The 16,463-nt window shown below is 38.7% G+C and overlaps 1 protein-coding gene across 2 annotated transcripts in view; it reads right to left on the minus strand.

Moving 5' to 3' along the window:
- The window catches only part of Hr39 (Nuclear hormone receptor FTZ-F1 beta), a 331,622-nt gene that overhangs the window by 142,303 nt on the left and 172,856 nt on the right, over positions 1–16,463 (minus strand). The gene's annotated exons all lie outside the window — the stretch shown is intronic.

A 16,463-nucleotide genomic window follows, 5' to 3' on the forward strand; every position in this document is an offset into this window, starting at 1 on the left:
GCTATTAGATAAACTAACGATTTCACGACCCATCATTTAGTGTGAAGACATTAGTGTCCGCAAATGAATACATAAATTACGAATTCACTTTCCTGATCTATCTGCAAATATTTATTACTTTACGTCAACGTTTCCCAACCTTTTTCAACCTGCGGCACACTACGGGTATAACTTTAATTCTCGCGGCACATTCACTCATAGATATTATTACGATATTAAGATTGAATGATATTCTAAAATTTCAAGTTACAAAATAGACTGCAACAATAAAGAAGCAATAATGGTAATAAAATAATAATATATACTTTTTTCAACATTAAAAATGTACAGAAAAGCAACAAGGTCTGAAACTTGAAATTGTGGGCCTTGCCGGACAAAGGGAACATAGGTCTATGTGCCCTTTTTCCGGCAATCGTTTTAAACGATCCGCCATGTTGTTGTGATTGTGCCCAGAAAGTTTCAAACAAAAATCTCTATTCGTTAGTCTGTGGCAAAACTTTTTTTGAATCTGTGCAGCTGGAAAGAACAAAGAAATAGTCGGCAGCAGACAACAGTGGTGTTTACGTATTTTGCCTGTTGTTTTGAGGTCACATTTATAAAGGAAGTTTATTATTAAATAACAGATATTTAAAGCAATGGAGCAGTCAAAAGCTAAACGTAAACGTAAATCATACAGTAACAATATAAATCTTAAACGTGAAAATGCTAAAGTGAATCGACTTAAAGGTGAAATGTATGTAAACAGATGTGGGAAGACTGTAAGTGGCAAACAGTTTGGTTATGTTCCTGATTGTTGTAGTGAGAAGTGTTGTATTCGTTTTACTAAAGAACATCAGGAAGAATTATTTTCGTTCTTTTATAATCAAGGTAAAGAGCTCCAAGACTCATTTATTTCTAATTGTATAACAAAAACAGAACTTAAAACTCACGCCATTCATCCCAAAAAGGCCCGAATCAATACATGGACCTATAGCCTAAACGTTGGTGGTTTGAATGTATCAGTTTGTCAGGGTTTCTTAAGGAAACTACTACAAGTTAGTCCTAAAAGAATAAGGGTAATCCAACAAAAAATGTTGAATTCACAAGACTTTACAGAACGGAGAGGTCATCACACCAACCGGCCCCACAAATTGAAACCGAACGTTTTGCATTTGATGAAGACGCACCTTGAATCAATTCCACACAGCCTAAGCCATTATAGTGGTAATAAAACCTCTCTCAAATACTTTGACAACCCAGAGCTCAACATTAAAACGTTGTACACTATGTTTCAAGAGTTTTATAGGGCTGAAACTAATGAAAACTTGAAAATGGGCTACCCCCACTATTTTAAGTGTTTTAAGTCTAAGTTTAGTAATGAATTTGGTATAAGAGCACCTAAAAGTGATGTATGTGATTATTGCACAGAGTGCAAAGAAAAACTGGCAAGAAATCCTAATGACCCAATCAAAGTACCGTATCAGGTTCATCAGAGGAAGTATAAGAGAAGACAAGCTTTAAGAAATGAGTACATTGAAAAAGCAAAAAATGATCCATCTTTTTTGGTATGTGAATTTGATTATGCACAAAACTACGCGGTGCCAAGGCTGAATGTTAACAGCCAATTCTATAAAAGGCTTTTATGGCTATATGCATTCAATGTACATGTTTTTAATGATGACGAGTCTTACTTTTACTGTTTCATGGAATCACAAGCATGTAAGAACTCGAACAGTGTGGCTTCATTTTTGTATGATTGCCTTAAAAAATATGTAGAAACATCACAAGTAAAAACTATTGTTTTGTTATCAGACTCTGCGGGAGGACAGAACCGCAATGCTACAATGATTAAGTTTTGCTCTTGGTTCAGCAAAGTGTTTAATGTTGAACTAATTCAGTTGTTTCCAGTTAGGGGACATTCTTTCACACAGTGTGATCGGAACTTTGGGCTCGTTCGGTCTCATATAAAAAAGAAAGAGGTCATTGGAACTGCAAAACCATGGCTTCAAGCTATGGTTCAAGCTCGGCAGAAACCCAGCCCCTTTACTGTAATAATGGATCGAAATCTGATCAAAAGTTGGGACGAGAGCCTTGAACCTTTTTTTTTAAACATTCAAAAGACTTCAAAACATCTGAAGTTCACTATCATGAAATATGTAATGATCAAATACAAATGTGATGGAACTGTATTGTGTTCTCCCAATTTCATCCCTACCTACTCGCCTTTCAAGTTCATGAAAAATGTTAATAAAGCAACATTAGCACAAGTTCAACCAACAACAGTGCTATTTCCTCAAGTGTCACAAGCTAAAATGGTTGATGTTAGAAGTCTGATGAAGTACTTGACCGCTGAGGACCAAAACTGGCTGGAAAGTTTGCTTGAAGAGAACGCTGAGGCCTAACTAGACCTAACAAAACATCCTTTCTATGATTTAGGTATGTAATTTTGTAATAAAGTTTGTTCTTTTAAAACTTGTGTTTTGTTTCCAAACATGATAACTGGTTGCTGGAAAAAGGGCACATAACATGTCTTACAACTTTTATTTTTTACTAAAAGTACTTTTCAGTAATCACCATAGTAATATCACTAACATATAAAGAATGAAATGTCCCACCAAAAAATATTCATCACAGGTGTTTCTTTAATTATAACTAAATATAAATTACAACTCTTAACTTTGAGAGCTCATTCCCGAAAGTACACTTTTACTCTATGTGCCCTTTGTCCGGCAAGGTCCTCAATTGTAGATTCATAGTAGAGGTCCTCATTTTTCCCTATGTCTTGAAATTTGATTGCTATGGAATTAATAATTTTATTTCGATTTCCTCGCGCCACACCAGCGGCTCATTCACGGCACACCGGTTGAGAAACGCTGCTACTTGAAACCTTTCCTGGGAGGAAAGCATTAATATTTGGGACACCAAGAAAGAAACAAAGTTGGCCCCTTTTTAAAAAATATTAAATTTCGCTTCTCTTAAAATATAAAATCTTAATACACATTTTTATTGCCTCTAAAGGGTCCAGTTGGTGTTTCAGTGAAATTAAGGTCCAGATTACGTTTATGCATCCTTTTAGGGAAATATGCGTTTTTCAGATGATAAGGCACAAGTAGAATTTAAAATTACTTTCAGTTCTTTGGGAAACTGTATGGTAGGCCCATTTCATGCTTGACAACTTAAACTGAGGGAACAATATTTGATACAATTTAAAGTCTTAACAAATATATATTATTTTGAGGACCACTGATAGACTAGTACACTGCTATTCATCCGGGGGTACGAGAACATGTTTCTGGGGGTACGTAATCCTATAAAATAAGCCAACATTTATTGAATGATCATAGTGGAGAAAATACATGTAGTTAAGTTATGAAGTTACTTTTATTTTTTGAATTTTTAACACTGTCCTCAGTGTGCGAATTATCAGGGAGGATGAGGGTAAAACCCCTTCAGCAGAATTGGATGTCTTCCATATGTTTTAAAATTTGCCATGTTCATTTTCTCGAATGTGCACTTTATCCCCCTCTAAATATTTTTTTGGGGGGTTGGCACAGTGATTGTCCTTTTGTTGGGTCCCTATTTGTTCCCGTTTTTAATCAGCAGAACAAGTGTATTAAGTGAGCTCGTGGCTAAGCAATTAGCGTACGCGCCTTTGGCGTGGGAGACCCGGGTTCGATTCCCGGCAGGAGCTCATATGGTTCGGATTCCACGTTAATAAGTAGGTCCCGTCTCATATAGCCTCGCTACTGAAAGGGGCGCTAACTAAAAAAAATGAACTCAGTGTATTAAGTTTAATAAGTTCATTTCGATTTGATTTCTTTTGAACGGCTTCAGGGGTACACAATTGGATGACGAACTGTGTCTAGGGGTACGCGAGGAAAAATGGTTGAACAGCACTAGACTAGTAGATATTTTGTTGAAATGGGTCCAGATCATAATTTTGCTTCATTTGTGTGAGTCTTTTGTTTTTTGGGATGCGGTGAACTTATTTCATACTTCATTTATACATTTATGTTTGTATAGTGTCACATAGAGTTTTCGTACTTTTCGTACTAAATCGAGTTTACGTACTTTCTATGTAATAAGCACATACTGAGTTAAGTGATGGTTTGGGTTTGGCTATACTAGCTATATGTAGTTCTCCAGATGTCCATGAAGTTAGCAGGCCACCTATGGCAGGCCAGAACTTCAACTTCACAGTTCGTTAGTGCTTCGTTAGTGCTCGTTAGTGCCGCAAACCCCATCGTTAGTGCTACAAAAATAACGCCGCAATTTTAATAGTTACTATTGGCCTGCTAACTTCATGCCAGCAGGCCAACATATCAGAATCACACCATAAGTGAAGTAGCCGGTTTCAGCATCGTTAGTGCTCGTTAGTGCTGTAAACAATAACGTTAGTGCTTCTATATATACAGTTTTTAGGGTAACAAAATGGGTCAGTTTTATGAAGCTAGCATGAACTTAGCAGGCCACCTATGGCAGGCCAGAATTTCAACTTCACAGATCGTTAGTGCTTCGTTAGTGCTCGTTAGTGCCGCAAACCCCATCGTTAGTGCTACAAAAATAACGCCGCAATTTTCACCAGTCACTATTGGCCTGCTAACTTCATGCCAATGAACTTTGCAGTCCACATATGGCAGGAAACAACTGGGATTTTACACATCGTTAGTGCTCCGTTAGTGCTCGTTAGTGCCGCAAACCCCATCGTTAGTGCTACAAAAATAACGCCGCAATTTTAATAGTTACTATTGGCCTGCTAACTTCATGCCAGCAGGCCAACATATCAGAATCACACCATAAGTGAAATAGCCGGTTTCAGCATCGTTAGTGCTCGTTAGTGCTGTAAACAATAACGTTATTGCTTCTATATATACAGTTTTTTAGGGTAACAAAATGGGTCAGTTTTATGAAGCTAGCATGAACTTAACAGGCCACCTATGGCAGGCCAGAATTTCAACTTCACAGATCGTTAGTGCTTCGTTAGTGCTCGTTAGTGCCGCAAACCCCATCGCTAGTGCTACACAAATAACGCTGCAATTTTCACCAGTCACTATTGGCTTGCTAACTTCATGCCAATGAACTTTGCAGGCCACATATGGCAGGAGACAACTGCGATTTTACACATCGTTAGTGCTCCGTTAGTGCTCGTTAGTGCCGCAAACCCCATCGTTAGTGCTACAAAAATAACGCCGCAATTTTAATAGTTACTATTGGCCTGCTAACTTCATGCCAGCAGGCCAATATATCAGAATCACATCATAAGTGAAGTAGCCGGTTTCAGCATCGTTAGTGCTCGTTAGTGCTGTAAACATTAACGGTAGTGCTTCTATATATACAGTTTTTAGGGCAAGAAAATGGGTCAGTTTTATGAATCTAGCATGAACTTAGCAAACCACCGATGGTATGCCAGAATTTCAACTTCACAGATCGTTAGTGCTTCGTTAGTGCTCGTTAGTGCCGCGAACCCTATCGTTAGCGCTACAAAAATGCTACAAAAATAACGCCTGAATTTTCACCAGTGACTATTGGCCAGCTAACTTCATGCCAATGAACTTGGCAGGCCAGACCTAGGATTTCACACATTGTTAGTGCTTCGTTAGTGCTCGTTAGAGCCGGAAACTCCATCGTTAGTGCTACGAAAATAAGTCTCAATTATGATATAATAGTTACTATTGGCCTGCTAATTTCATGCCAGCATGCTACCACATCAAAATCACCCCATAAATGAAGTGGCCGCTTTGAGCGCCGTTAGTGCTCGTTAGTGCTTTAGAGCATTAACGTTAGTGCTTGTATGTATTCAGTTATTTGAGTAGTAAAATGAGTCCGTTTTATGAAGCTGGCATGCCACATATAGCAGACCACGATTTGGATTTTACACATCGTAAATGCTTCGTTAGTGCCCGTTAGTGCCGCAAACCCCATCATTAGTGCCAGAAAAATAACGTCTCAATTTTTAAAAGTAAGTATTGTCATGCTAACTTTATGCCAATGAACTTGGCAGGCCACATATGGCAGGCCACAACTTTGATTTCACACATTGTTAGTGCTTCGTTAGTACTGGTTAGTGCTGCAGACCCCATCGTTAGTGCTAGAGAAATAACATCTCAATTTTAATTGTTACTATTTGCTGCTAACTTCATTCTGAAGAACTTGGTATACTACCTATGGCAGGCCATAATTTCGATTTTGCACATAGGTAGTGCTTCGTTAGTGCCCGTTAGTCTCACAAACACCATAGTTAGTGCTACAAAAATAACGTCTCAATTTTTAGCACTTACTATTGGCCTGCTAATTTTATTCGAACAGGCCAAGATATCAAAATCACCCCATAAATGAAGTGGACGGTTGAAGCAGCGTTAGTGCTTGTTAGTGCTATAAACATTAATGTTAGTGCTTCTATATGTACAGTTATTGTTTAAAAAATGGACCCGTTTCATGAAGCTGACAAGCCACCACCATTTAACCTCATATATCATTTGTGCTTTGTTTGTGCTTGTTATTGCTCCAAAGACAACGGATATATATATATAATATTTAAGAAATCCATTTTCCTCACTTACCTTCATGTCAACACGTCGCAAAGAACTTACAACAGATTACAGTCTCGATTTCGCCCATCGTTCTTACATCGTTAGTTGTCGTTAGTGCCACATATCCCATTGTTACTGCCCTATAGATATTGCCTACAATTTTGAAGAAACTATTATTGGCCTGCTAACTTGTGCCTGCACGGTAGGGACGAAATCTACGACAGATGACACCCGTCATTAGTGATTATATCTGTCATTAGAGCTTCTGTAGTTCTCTTCAGTGCCACACATCCAATCGTTAGTGTTCGTTAGTGCTGCATATCTTATCGTTAATGCTCCACAGATAACATCCACATTTTTTAAACTTCCATTTGACCCTTCTAATTTCATGCCAACACGCCACGCACGAAACCTACAGTAGACCACAATTTTGATCTTATCTATCATTAGTGCTTCGTTAATAATCTTTAATGCTGTATATCGTATCGTTAGTGCTTGGCACTTAACAGCTACATTTTTAGAAATCATCATTTGTCTGCTAACTTCGTTACAAAAGACCAGGAAGTTAAATTGCGGCTAATCTCAATTTCATTTACAGCCATCGTTAGTGCTTCGTTAGTGCTTGTTATTGCAGCATATTACATCGTTACTGCTCCACTGATAACGGCTACGGCTAGTCGTTACTACTTTGATATGCCGCAATCAACCGAAATTAATTGCAATCGATAAATCAATTGAAAGTAATTGCTCTGAAAATTAATTCCAATTGATTTCAATTTGTAATTGACAATTAATTTCAATTGCAATTGAATTCAACCATAAAATTTGCAATTAAATTTTCGTCAATTGTTAATTGTTAATTGGTCAACAGGCAATTGAAACTTTTAATTGTTAATTGTCAATCGCAAAGGGTGCAATTGAAACATTTAATTGTTAATTGCAATTGACAATTGAAACTTGTAATTGTTAATTGCAATTAAAATCAGCAATTAAAACTGAAGATAAGAAGATGTGAGTATATTGTGTTGTCCACTTATTACTGTTTTACATATTTCAAATAAGGTACTTATAAGAAATCCTGGATAACTATAATCCCTTTGCCCCCCTGGGAAGAAAGCCGTGAAACTATTTTTTAAATATATTATGTTTATGGTTCTATACCCCTCGAAAGAACTCTATATGCCCGTCATGCATACAATAGGAATGGGCACGAGTCTAGTTTCTTTAAAACTCGACTCGACTCGAAGTAGATATCTTTGAGCTCAACTCGAGAACTCGGCTCGAAAAATTTCCCCAACTCGACTCGAATTCGCATCGAGTTTCCATCGAGTCGAGCCAAAACGAGCCAATCCGAGCTAAATCCTTTGTGTAGTTCCAAGTGCTACACTCTAGAAGTATCCTATATAGACAATATAATTATCAATGATACTAAAAATTAGTTGACTGTCGATCTCGGTCGTTAAGAAATTTTCAGGAAGCAAGGACATCGGTCACGAGGTTCTAGGTTTGAGTTCAGGAGGAGCAAGTATTCGGACTCGGGCCAAAAATTGTTAAAAGTTATAGGACTCCAGCCAAATATGTTCAAAACTGCTCGACCCGGGTTTAGGATTGTCAACGACTCAAGCGGCTCGCTCACAGCTCATTCACTTATCGAGCCGAACCGAAAAGTGAGCCGAGCCAACAGCTCATCCAACCGAGCCAACTTGAGCCGATGGATTACACGAGCCGAACCGAGCTGATTCCTTACCCCAATCGAGCTGATTCGAGCCATCTGTTCAGTTAAGCTGACTTGAACCCAGCCTATGGACTCGTTTCAACATAGCTGGTTCGAGCCATTGGCTCCAATCGAGCCGAGTCGATGAATCGTCCCTACCAAGCCGATTCAAGGCATCGGCTCAATTGAGCCCAGTCGATGGGTCATCCCAACTAAGCCAGCTCAAGCTGTACGTTCTGTTGAACCGAGCCGAGCCGGTTGACATCACTATCCCTGTTGGGCTTCTACTTTGGCTAAAAAATTGGACCGTGCAGTTCTCAGCCTTGATGGTAAGAACTACAGTATATACTTATATTGGTGCTCACGGCGTCATTAACTTGTTCCCCACCAACGAATTTCGAGGTACTTTGCTTTGCATCTTTATTGCATGTTTTGTGTCGCTTTATGCGACTATTCCCACATTTTGTGCGTCAACGGAAGTGGGTCAAAATGGACCTACGAACATAACAAAACAAGTTAATCCTGTTCCGCCACCAACGAATTTGGAGGACGTTTCCTTCACATCGTTTAGTGTGTATGTTGTACCGTTCTGTTCACCTACTTCCACGTTTTGAGCATCACCAGAAATGCGTCAAAATGGTCCATCAAGATGTGAGAAAAAAGAGCCTTTGTTCCGCCACTATCGAATTTGAAAGTCGTTTCTTTCGCATCGTATAGTGCCTGTTTTCTACCGTTTTGTGCTCCTATTTCCACTTTAGTGCGACAACGAAAATGGGTCAAAATGGCCTACAAGTATAGCGGAATAACTTAATGCTGTTCTGTCACCATCGAATGTCGAGGTCGTTTCCTTTACATTTTTATGCATGATTTGTGTCGCTTTGTGCATCAGTGGAAGTGGGTCAAAATGGGCCTTGAAAGTGGGGTGAATATGTCTTTTTCTGCCATATTTGTAGGTCTTCTTTGACCCACTTTCGTTGGCGCACAAAACGTGAAAATATGCGCAGAAACGATACAAAACATGCACTAAACAATGCAAAAAAATGCGACCTCGAAATTCGATACTGATGGGAGAGTGGGTCATTTTTCTTCCCACATTGAATGCCAACTTTGACCCACTACCATTGATTCACAAAACGTGGAAACAGGCTTACAAAACGGTAGAAAAGGCGCACAAGACGATGTGAAGGAAACGACCTCGAAATCGTTCCTGACGGAACAGCATTAACTTGTTCCGCCATATTTGTAGAATAACATTGACCCATTTCCGGTGACGCACAAAACGAGGAAATAGGCGCACAAAACGACACATAAAAATTGAAATTTAGCTTAATTACATGGAAATTTTAAGTTTGTAAGCTTAATTATATAGAAAATTTTATACATTTTTCCCTTTACGTTGGTCTATTTTACGTTGATTTGAGACTTTCTTTTTTCCACTGAAAAGTATCTATAATTCAACAAGGAAATAATTATCAATGATAATTATAATCATTATCTATATAATTGAATTCATTGTAATTTGTTCCATGACAAACACTTTACCATTTCGTACTAGCTGTTATGCCCGTTAATCGCACGGATCAGATAAAATATCAATGTAAACAAACTGAACAACGGGAGAACAATTAAGAAACATTTCTAAAATTGGATATATTTTATGTGAATATATATCCAACAACGTACATGTGCTTTCATTGGGAAGGCCGATGGGGGCTGAATTTGAACGTAAACACTATTGGGGGTGTCACTATACATCTGAGCAACCTCGATAAATATGGATTCGACACAAATATTGGTCATTTTCTATTACTTTTACATGTCCCGGTGAACGCCCCCTCAGACCCCCTTGGTTCGAATTGTGAAAATAGTCTCCTCTAGCCCCAGCCGATACCGCGAAAACTATGAATGTGATACTAACATCTGCCATTTTCTACTACCTTTTACATATCCCGGTAAAAGCCCCTATGATCCTCTGGTTCCAATTTTGAAAAATCAACGCATCTGGCCCGCAGCCCTGGGGACTGTATTTGGAAGTCAACGCCTATGGAAGTATCACCATTCATCTCAGCGATAGCGAAAACTATGGATTTGACACTAATATCGGTCATTTTCCATTATTTTTACATGTCTCGCAATTCCCCACCCCGGGAGACTCCCGGCCCGCATACAATGGTGGCTAAATTTAAAAATCATCGCTAATGAAAGTATCATCATTAATCTCAGTGACCGCGAAAACTACGGATTTGACACTAATATCGATCATTGTGGATTATTTTTACATGTCTCGTGATCCCCTTTATAATGCCCCCGTTCCTTAGCTGGTGAGGGCTAAATGTGAAAGTAAACTCGGTCTTGATATTCACCATTGAGCTCAGCGACCCCGAAAACTATGGATTTGACTATGGACTATCGGTCATTTTCGATTACTTTTACATGTCTCGGAATTCCCCTCTCTGGCGACCCAAGGCCCGCATACAACGGTGGATGAATTTGAAAGTCATCGAATGGTAGTGTCACCATTGATCTCAGCGACCGCGAAAACTATGGATTTTACACTAATATCGGTCATTTTGGATTACTTTTACGTTTTGGTATCCCTCCTCTCTCCCCCGATAACCCTCGGCCCGCAACCGAATAGGGTGAATTTGGAATTTAATGCGATCGGAGTTTCACCATTGATCTCAGCGACCCCGAAAACTATGAAATCGACACTAATATCGGTCATTTTCTACTACTTTTACATGTTCCGGTAAACGCCCGCCTTGAGACCCCCTGGTTCGAATTTGGTCAAAACGCTTCTCCTTGCTGTGGGACCTGGACCAAGGTATCCGTGACCAAAATTTCGTAACTCTCGGTCAACTTATTTGGTCCCCAGGCCGGTCCCGGTAAACGTTCCCCTGAGACCCCCAAGTTCGAAATTTGAAAAAAAAACAACTTCGTATTGATCTGCGGCCTAGACCAAGCTACCCGTGACCAAATTTTGAAAACTTTCGGTCCACTTGTCTGGTCCACATTCAGCACAAATATAGAGAGACAGACACAAACAAACTCTTTATTTTATTTATATTAGAAAGGTCAGATCCGCCCTTATTGTAATAGAGCGGTGCTTGAGCGATTGATCGTAGAAATTCAAACTCCGATGAGCGATGATTTCATAGGCTTGTTTTATTACAAGTTTAAACTCTTTAGTCAGTAGAGAACAGGGCGTGAATCATGGGTCAGAGTTGATGATAATGGGTTTTGGTGGGTCTGTTGGTCACAGTGGGTGAGAGTGGTTCATGGTGGGTGGTGGGTCAGAGTGGGTCAGGGTGGGCTCTGGGGCACGATGGGTGATGAGTCAATTGGTCGTGGCTAAAGTTTTCATTGCTCCACGCCCTCTCTGAACTACAGTGTTGAAAATTAATCAGTGAAAATAAATTGCAATTGATCAATCAATTGAAAGTAATTGCTGTGGAAATCAATTGCAATTGAATTAATTGCCAATTAATTTCAATTGCAATTGAATGAATTCAATTGCAATTACTTTCCACTGTAATTCCATTATTAATGGCCAACTACAATTAACAATTAACCATTACTTATTTCAATTGTTAATTGCAATTAACAATTAAATTTACAGATTTATTGTTAATTCAATTGAAATTTATCCAACACTGTTATTGGTCTTATAACGTCCTGCAAACAGACCTTCTTCAGACCACAATTTCAATTTCGCACATCGTTAGTGGTTTGTTAGTGCCCGTTAGTTCCGCAAATTTCATCGTTAGTGCTCCACAGAGAACACCTTTATATATACCCGGTATATATATATATATATATATATATATATATATATATATATATATATATATATATATATATATATATATATATATATATATAACATTATTGGCCTACTAACTTCTTGTCAAAGGGCAGGCTAACTTCACGAAAATAGAGGTGGCAAGCACGACTTAGAGGTGGCACCTGCGGCGAAGCACGACTTCAACTTTACTCATCGTTAATGTTTCGTTAGTGGTCCTTTGTGATACATCTCATCGTAAGTGGCCCGCAGATGACACCTACTTTATAAAAAAATCATTATAGTCTTTCCAACATTGTTTGGACGGGTCTGGCATTTTAGCCACATCGGATATTTTTTTTTTATTTTTATTTTACACATAGTTAGTATTTGGTTACTGCCGCTCATTCTATCGTTAATTCTCCACCTATTACTTCAACTTATTAAAATAGTATATTTTCCAGCTAACTTCACGGCAATAGAGGTAGCAAGCCACCTGCGGCGGACCACAATTTCGATTGCATACACAAACGTTCAGTGTTCGTTAGCTCAGCAAATCTGATAGTTAGTGCTAGAAACAACGCATGCATTTTCAGACATTACTATTGGCCTACTAACGTATACCAATAATCAAGGGCGCCCATCAGAAGGGCAAGGTGGGGCGCTCGCCGCCCTAAGAGGAAATTGTACCTGGGAATATCGAAAACCCAAGAGACTTTTTACAATAGTTACAAAAAATTTGAAACTAAACTTGAAACTTTGCTTATATTTGCCCCCCTTGGAAACCACAACATGGGCGCCCTCCTCCGTACCACTTACAGCAACAATCCCTCCGTACGACTTACAGCAGACCACTATCTTGATTTCTCAGATCGTTAGTGCTATGTTCTTTCTCGTTTGTGCCGCAACTTCTATCGTTTGTGATCCATGGATAACACCTATTGTTTTAAAATATTAGTTATTGGCCTGCTAACATAATACCAACAGATATGCGAGCACTAACGGACATACAGTAAACCACAATTTTCACTTCACACGTCGTTCATGCTTCGTTAGTGCTCGTTAGTGCTGCAAATTCCATCACTAGTCCTCCAGAAATAACATTAACTTATAAAAACTTATCTATTGACCTGCTAACTTGAAGCCAAGAGACTTACCATGCTACTTACAGGGTACCTCAATTTTGATTTTGCTTATCGTTTGTTCTTTGTTAGTTCTCGTTATATTCGTAAGGTCATCGTTAATGCTGCATATATAACATCTATTGATTTAAAGTAATTCTTATTGTGCTGCTAGCATCATGCTAATTAGCTTGCCAGACTAGGACGGCACGCCACAATTTCGACTTCACACATCATTCATACTTCGTTAGCGCTCGTTAGTGCCCCACAAATAACGCTTACTTTCTTTAATATATATATATATATATACTTTTGTCATAATTACTTGTTTTTAACAGGCCTGATATGCCATATACGGCAGACCACAATTTTAATTTCAAAAATTCGATAGTGCTTGGTAATGTTGCAAATTCCATAGTTAGTGCTATACAGATAACGCTCAGTTGTTTAAAACATATTATTGGCGTAATTCCTTCTTTCTCACAGGGCGGGCAAGCCACGTACGGTGGAGCACAATTTCGATTTTACACATCATTTAGCGCTTGTTAGTGATACAAATCCCATCTTTAGTGCTCAAAAGAAATCTAATTTTCATAAAACGTGTGCGTATATTGTTCGAGATTAGAGGCTTTCTCTTACAATTTCAGGTTGATATTTGTCAGAGGGAAGAGGGAGGGCAGTTCGCTTCAACGATGTACCTAAGATAAAGATTTCTTTTCTTAAAAAGTGAAAAATAGCGAAAAGTTTGAGAAGCAAATGTCCTCAAAATGCTTTTAAAAATCCCTGCATTTTAAATTTATAAATGTCCAACCTTACTCTTGTGTGTACAGTGATTTATTAGGTTTTGTCCTCACCATCAAAATACAATTTTTGAATAGTATTGAATTTACTTTTCCTTCTTTGTTTTCTTTTATTTTGTTTCTGCGCTATCTTTCAACACCAATGTGTTAAGATCACGTCTCAAGTTGAAAAATTACTGGCACTTATCAAGAGTAGGCCTAGCTTCTAGAATTTCATCTTTAAACAAAGAACTATTAAGGCGGCATATACTCTGTTATATATATAATGTTCGAAAACTCCAACATTCGGCAAGAATAAAGATCTATAAAATTATCGCAGGTGTACAACGAGACAGTTAGTCTCCTCAAAGCAAGTATATACGTATTTTAATTGTTCTTACAATTTAGTGTGAAGAAAGCTCAACTCAGTTTGAAATGTGCATTGTGTGAACTATGTATCGAGTTGAAAACAGCTTCTACATCGTTTACTAAATATAGATTAATAGAAGAATATAACAACAATTATCTTTGTGATCTGCGGTGAGTATTATTATTTTATTTATATGTTTAACATAGTTTATATTCAGCATTAACGGTCAGAAACACTTGGGAATTTCCGCACAACCCCACGCCGGTACAAACGATTTAAGTATAACCATTGGCGTATTTAGGGGGTGGCCATCGGGCTTCAGCACCCCCTTCCGGAGATAAATTTGTTACATGCACAACTTTATTACGCCGAATCATTTGTTCCTACTGATTTGTGCCGCAATCACTTTTGTTTCTACTATACTGTATTCTGAAAAATTAAAAAAAGCAAAGTTGGGGCCAGATTCACTCAATCCCCCATCATGTCCTAATAAATTTAATTAGCTCATTTGAAAGACTTGTTTATATCGGATTGTACCATACTTTGTTTAGTTTGTACCGTCTTATATAGTGAGAAATTAACAGTACAAAGTGGAAAATGGGCCCCACCACCTAGAGGTTCCGATACCCCCCAGTGCTTGGGCACATTCCTCCCCAAATTGCCTTTCCTTCCTCCCAGAAAGTCTCTGCCTCCGCTTGTCCAGCCCCCCCCCAAATCGGTGACATAATCTACTGCCCACATGTATTGTCAAATAATTTATTATCTTCAGATACAAAAGAACCTCCCCCCAAAATGTATCTCCCCCTCGACTTTCGACTTGCACCCACCTCTTTAGAAATTAAAACTGTAGTCGTCATTAAAACCAATTCGATTGTTATGATTCGCACTATTCTTATGCCTCCCGCCATAATCGTGTCATTTCAATCAAACAAGAATAACTTGTTTGCTGTAATAATCAATTATTTGAAAATGCTATTCCTGAAAAGTTTTCCTTCACAGTTATCGTTCTTAAAAGTGTCATTACTGCATAACTAAATTTTGATGGTGGCATTTTCAGTGAAAAAATCTGTCCCCCCCCCCAAAAAAAAAGTTTTAAGAGGAAAAAGGAAACATCCTGCGCCCTCAAACTCCCCTGTAGGCACTTCTGTCATCATCACCCGCCACAAACGATTAGAGTATATCACTCAAAAGATCTTCGTTTGTACCGGTTTATACCGCAAATACTTTTAACTATACTGCATTTTGAGAAATTAAAAAAATTGGGGGACCAGGTTCGCGCTGCCTCTACATTTCGTCCTATGATCGGTTTAATTGGCACATGTGAAAGGCTTTCGTTTCTACCACATTTTACCGTAATTTGTTTCGTTTGCACCTTCCAGTGGCGTAGGTAAGGGGCTCAGGGGAGGCCGGCACTCTTCCAAAGGGTTCCGACAATGTGCACTGATACTTTGATGTAAGTAATTTTTTTTCCGGAGCAAGCATAATTGACTTTCATGTACTGTATTTCAAAACAAAATATATCACGGGGCAAAATTTCAAAGTCAGACGCACTCGCCAATTGAAAAATGATGGTCGCTAGTATCTCTCGCGTACAAATTATGAGAGGTACTTTCCCCTCCTTTAGTTGGACAAAGAAAGAGATTACATCAGGGCATAAAATTTCAAAACCAGACAATTAGATTCAGGATAATCAATTTTGAGTTGGAGCAACGCTCTCTCTCTCTGCACTGAGTACCAGTTGTCGATTGCATTTTTCAGATCAAAGTCCTTAAGTGAAGGACATTGATGAAAATTGTCAACAAATCATCCGATGTGTCTGTCTTCAGTGAAGTCCTGTAGACAGTCTTAACTTTGTTGAGACTACTGAAGCCTCTCTCACATGAAGTGATACTCACTGGTAAAACTGCACAAAGTGTGACAATTGGAAGCAAATTTGGGAATCTCGCAAGACAGGAATCCAGGGGACAAACAATTTCGATAGAGGATGGGATGGAAACGTTGTGAAGACTTCACATTCCGTGTTTTCTCTCACTCAGTGACAATTATTTTCGTGCGAAACAGAAACTGCGCAGCCTTGTGAGTTTAGGAAGAAACCATCTCTACAGAACACTGGTCGCCAGCTCTAAATTTCTAGTCGCCAATTGGCAACCTGAAATTTTGCGCCCTGTATATATGATCGTAATACTGAC

Source organism: Thermobia domestica, chromosome 7 (genome assembly GCF_964235325.1).
Source record: "Thermobia domestica chromosome 7, izTheDome1.hap1.1, whole genome shotgun sequence".
Lineage (NCBI taxonomy): Eukaryota > Metazoa > Arthropoda > Insecta > Zygentoma > Lepismatidae > Thermobia > Thermobia domestica.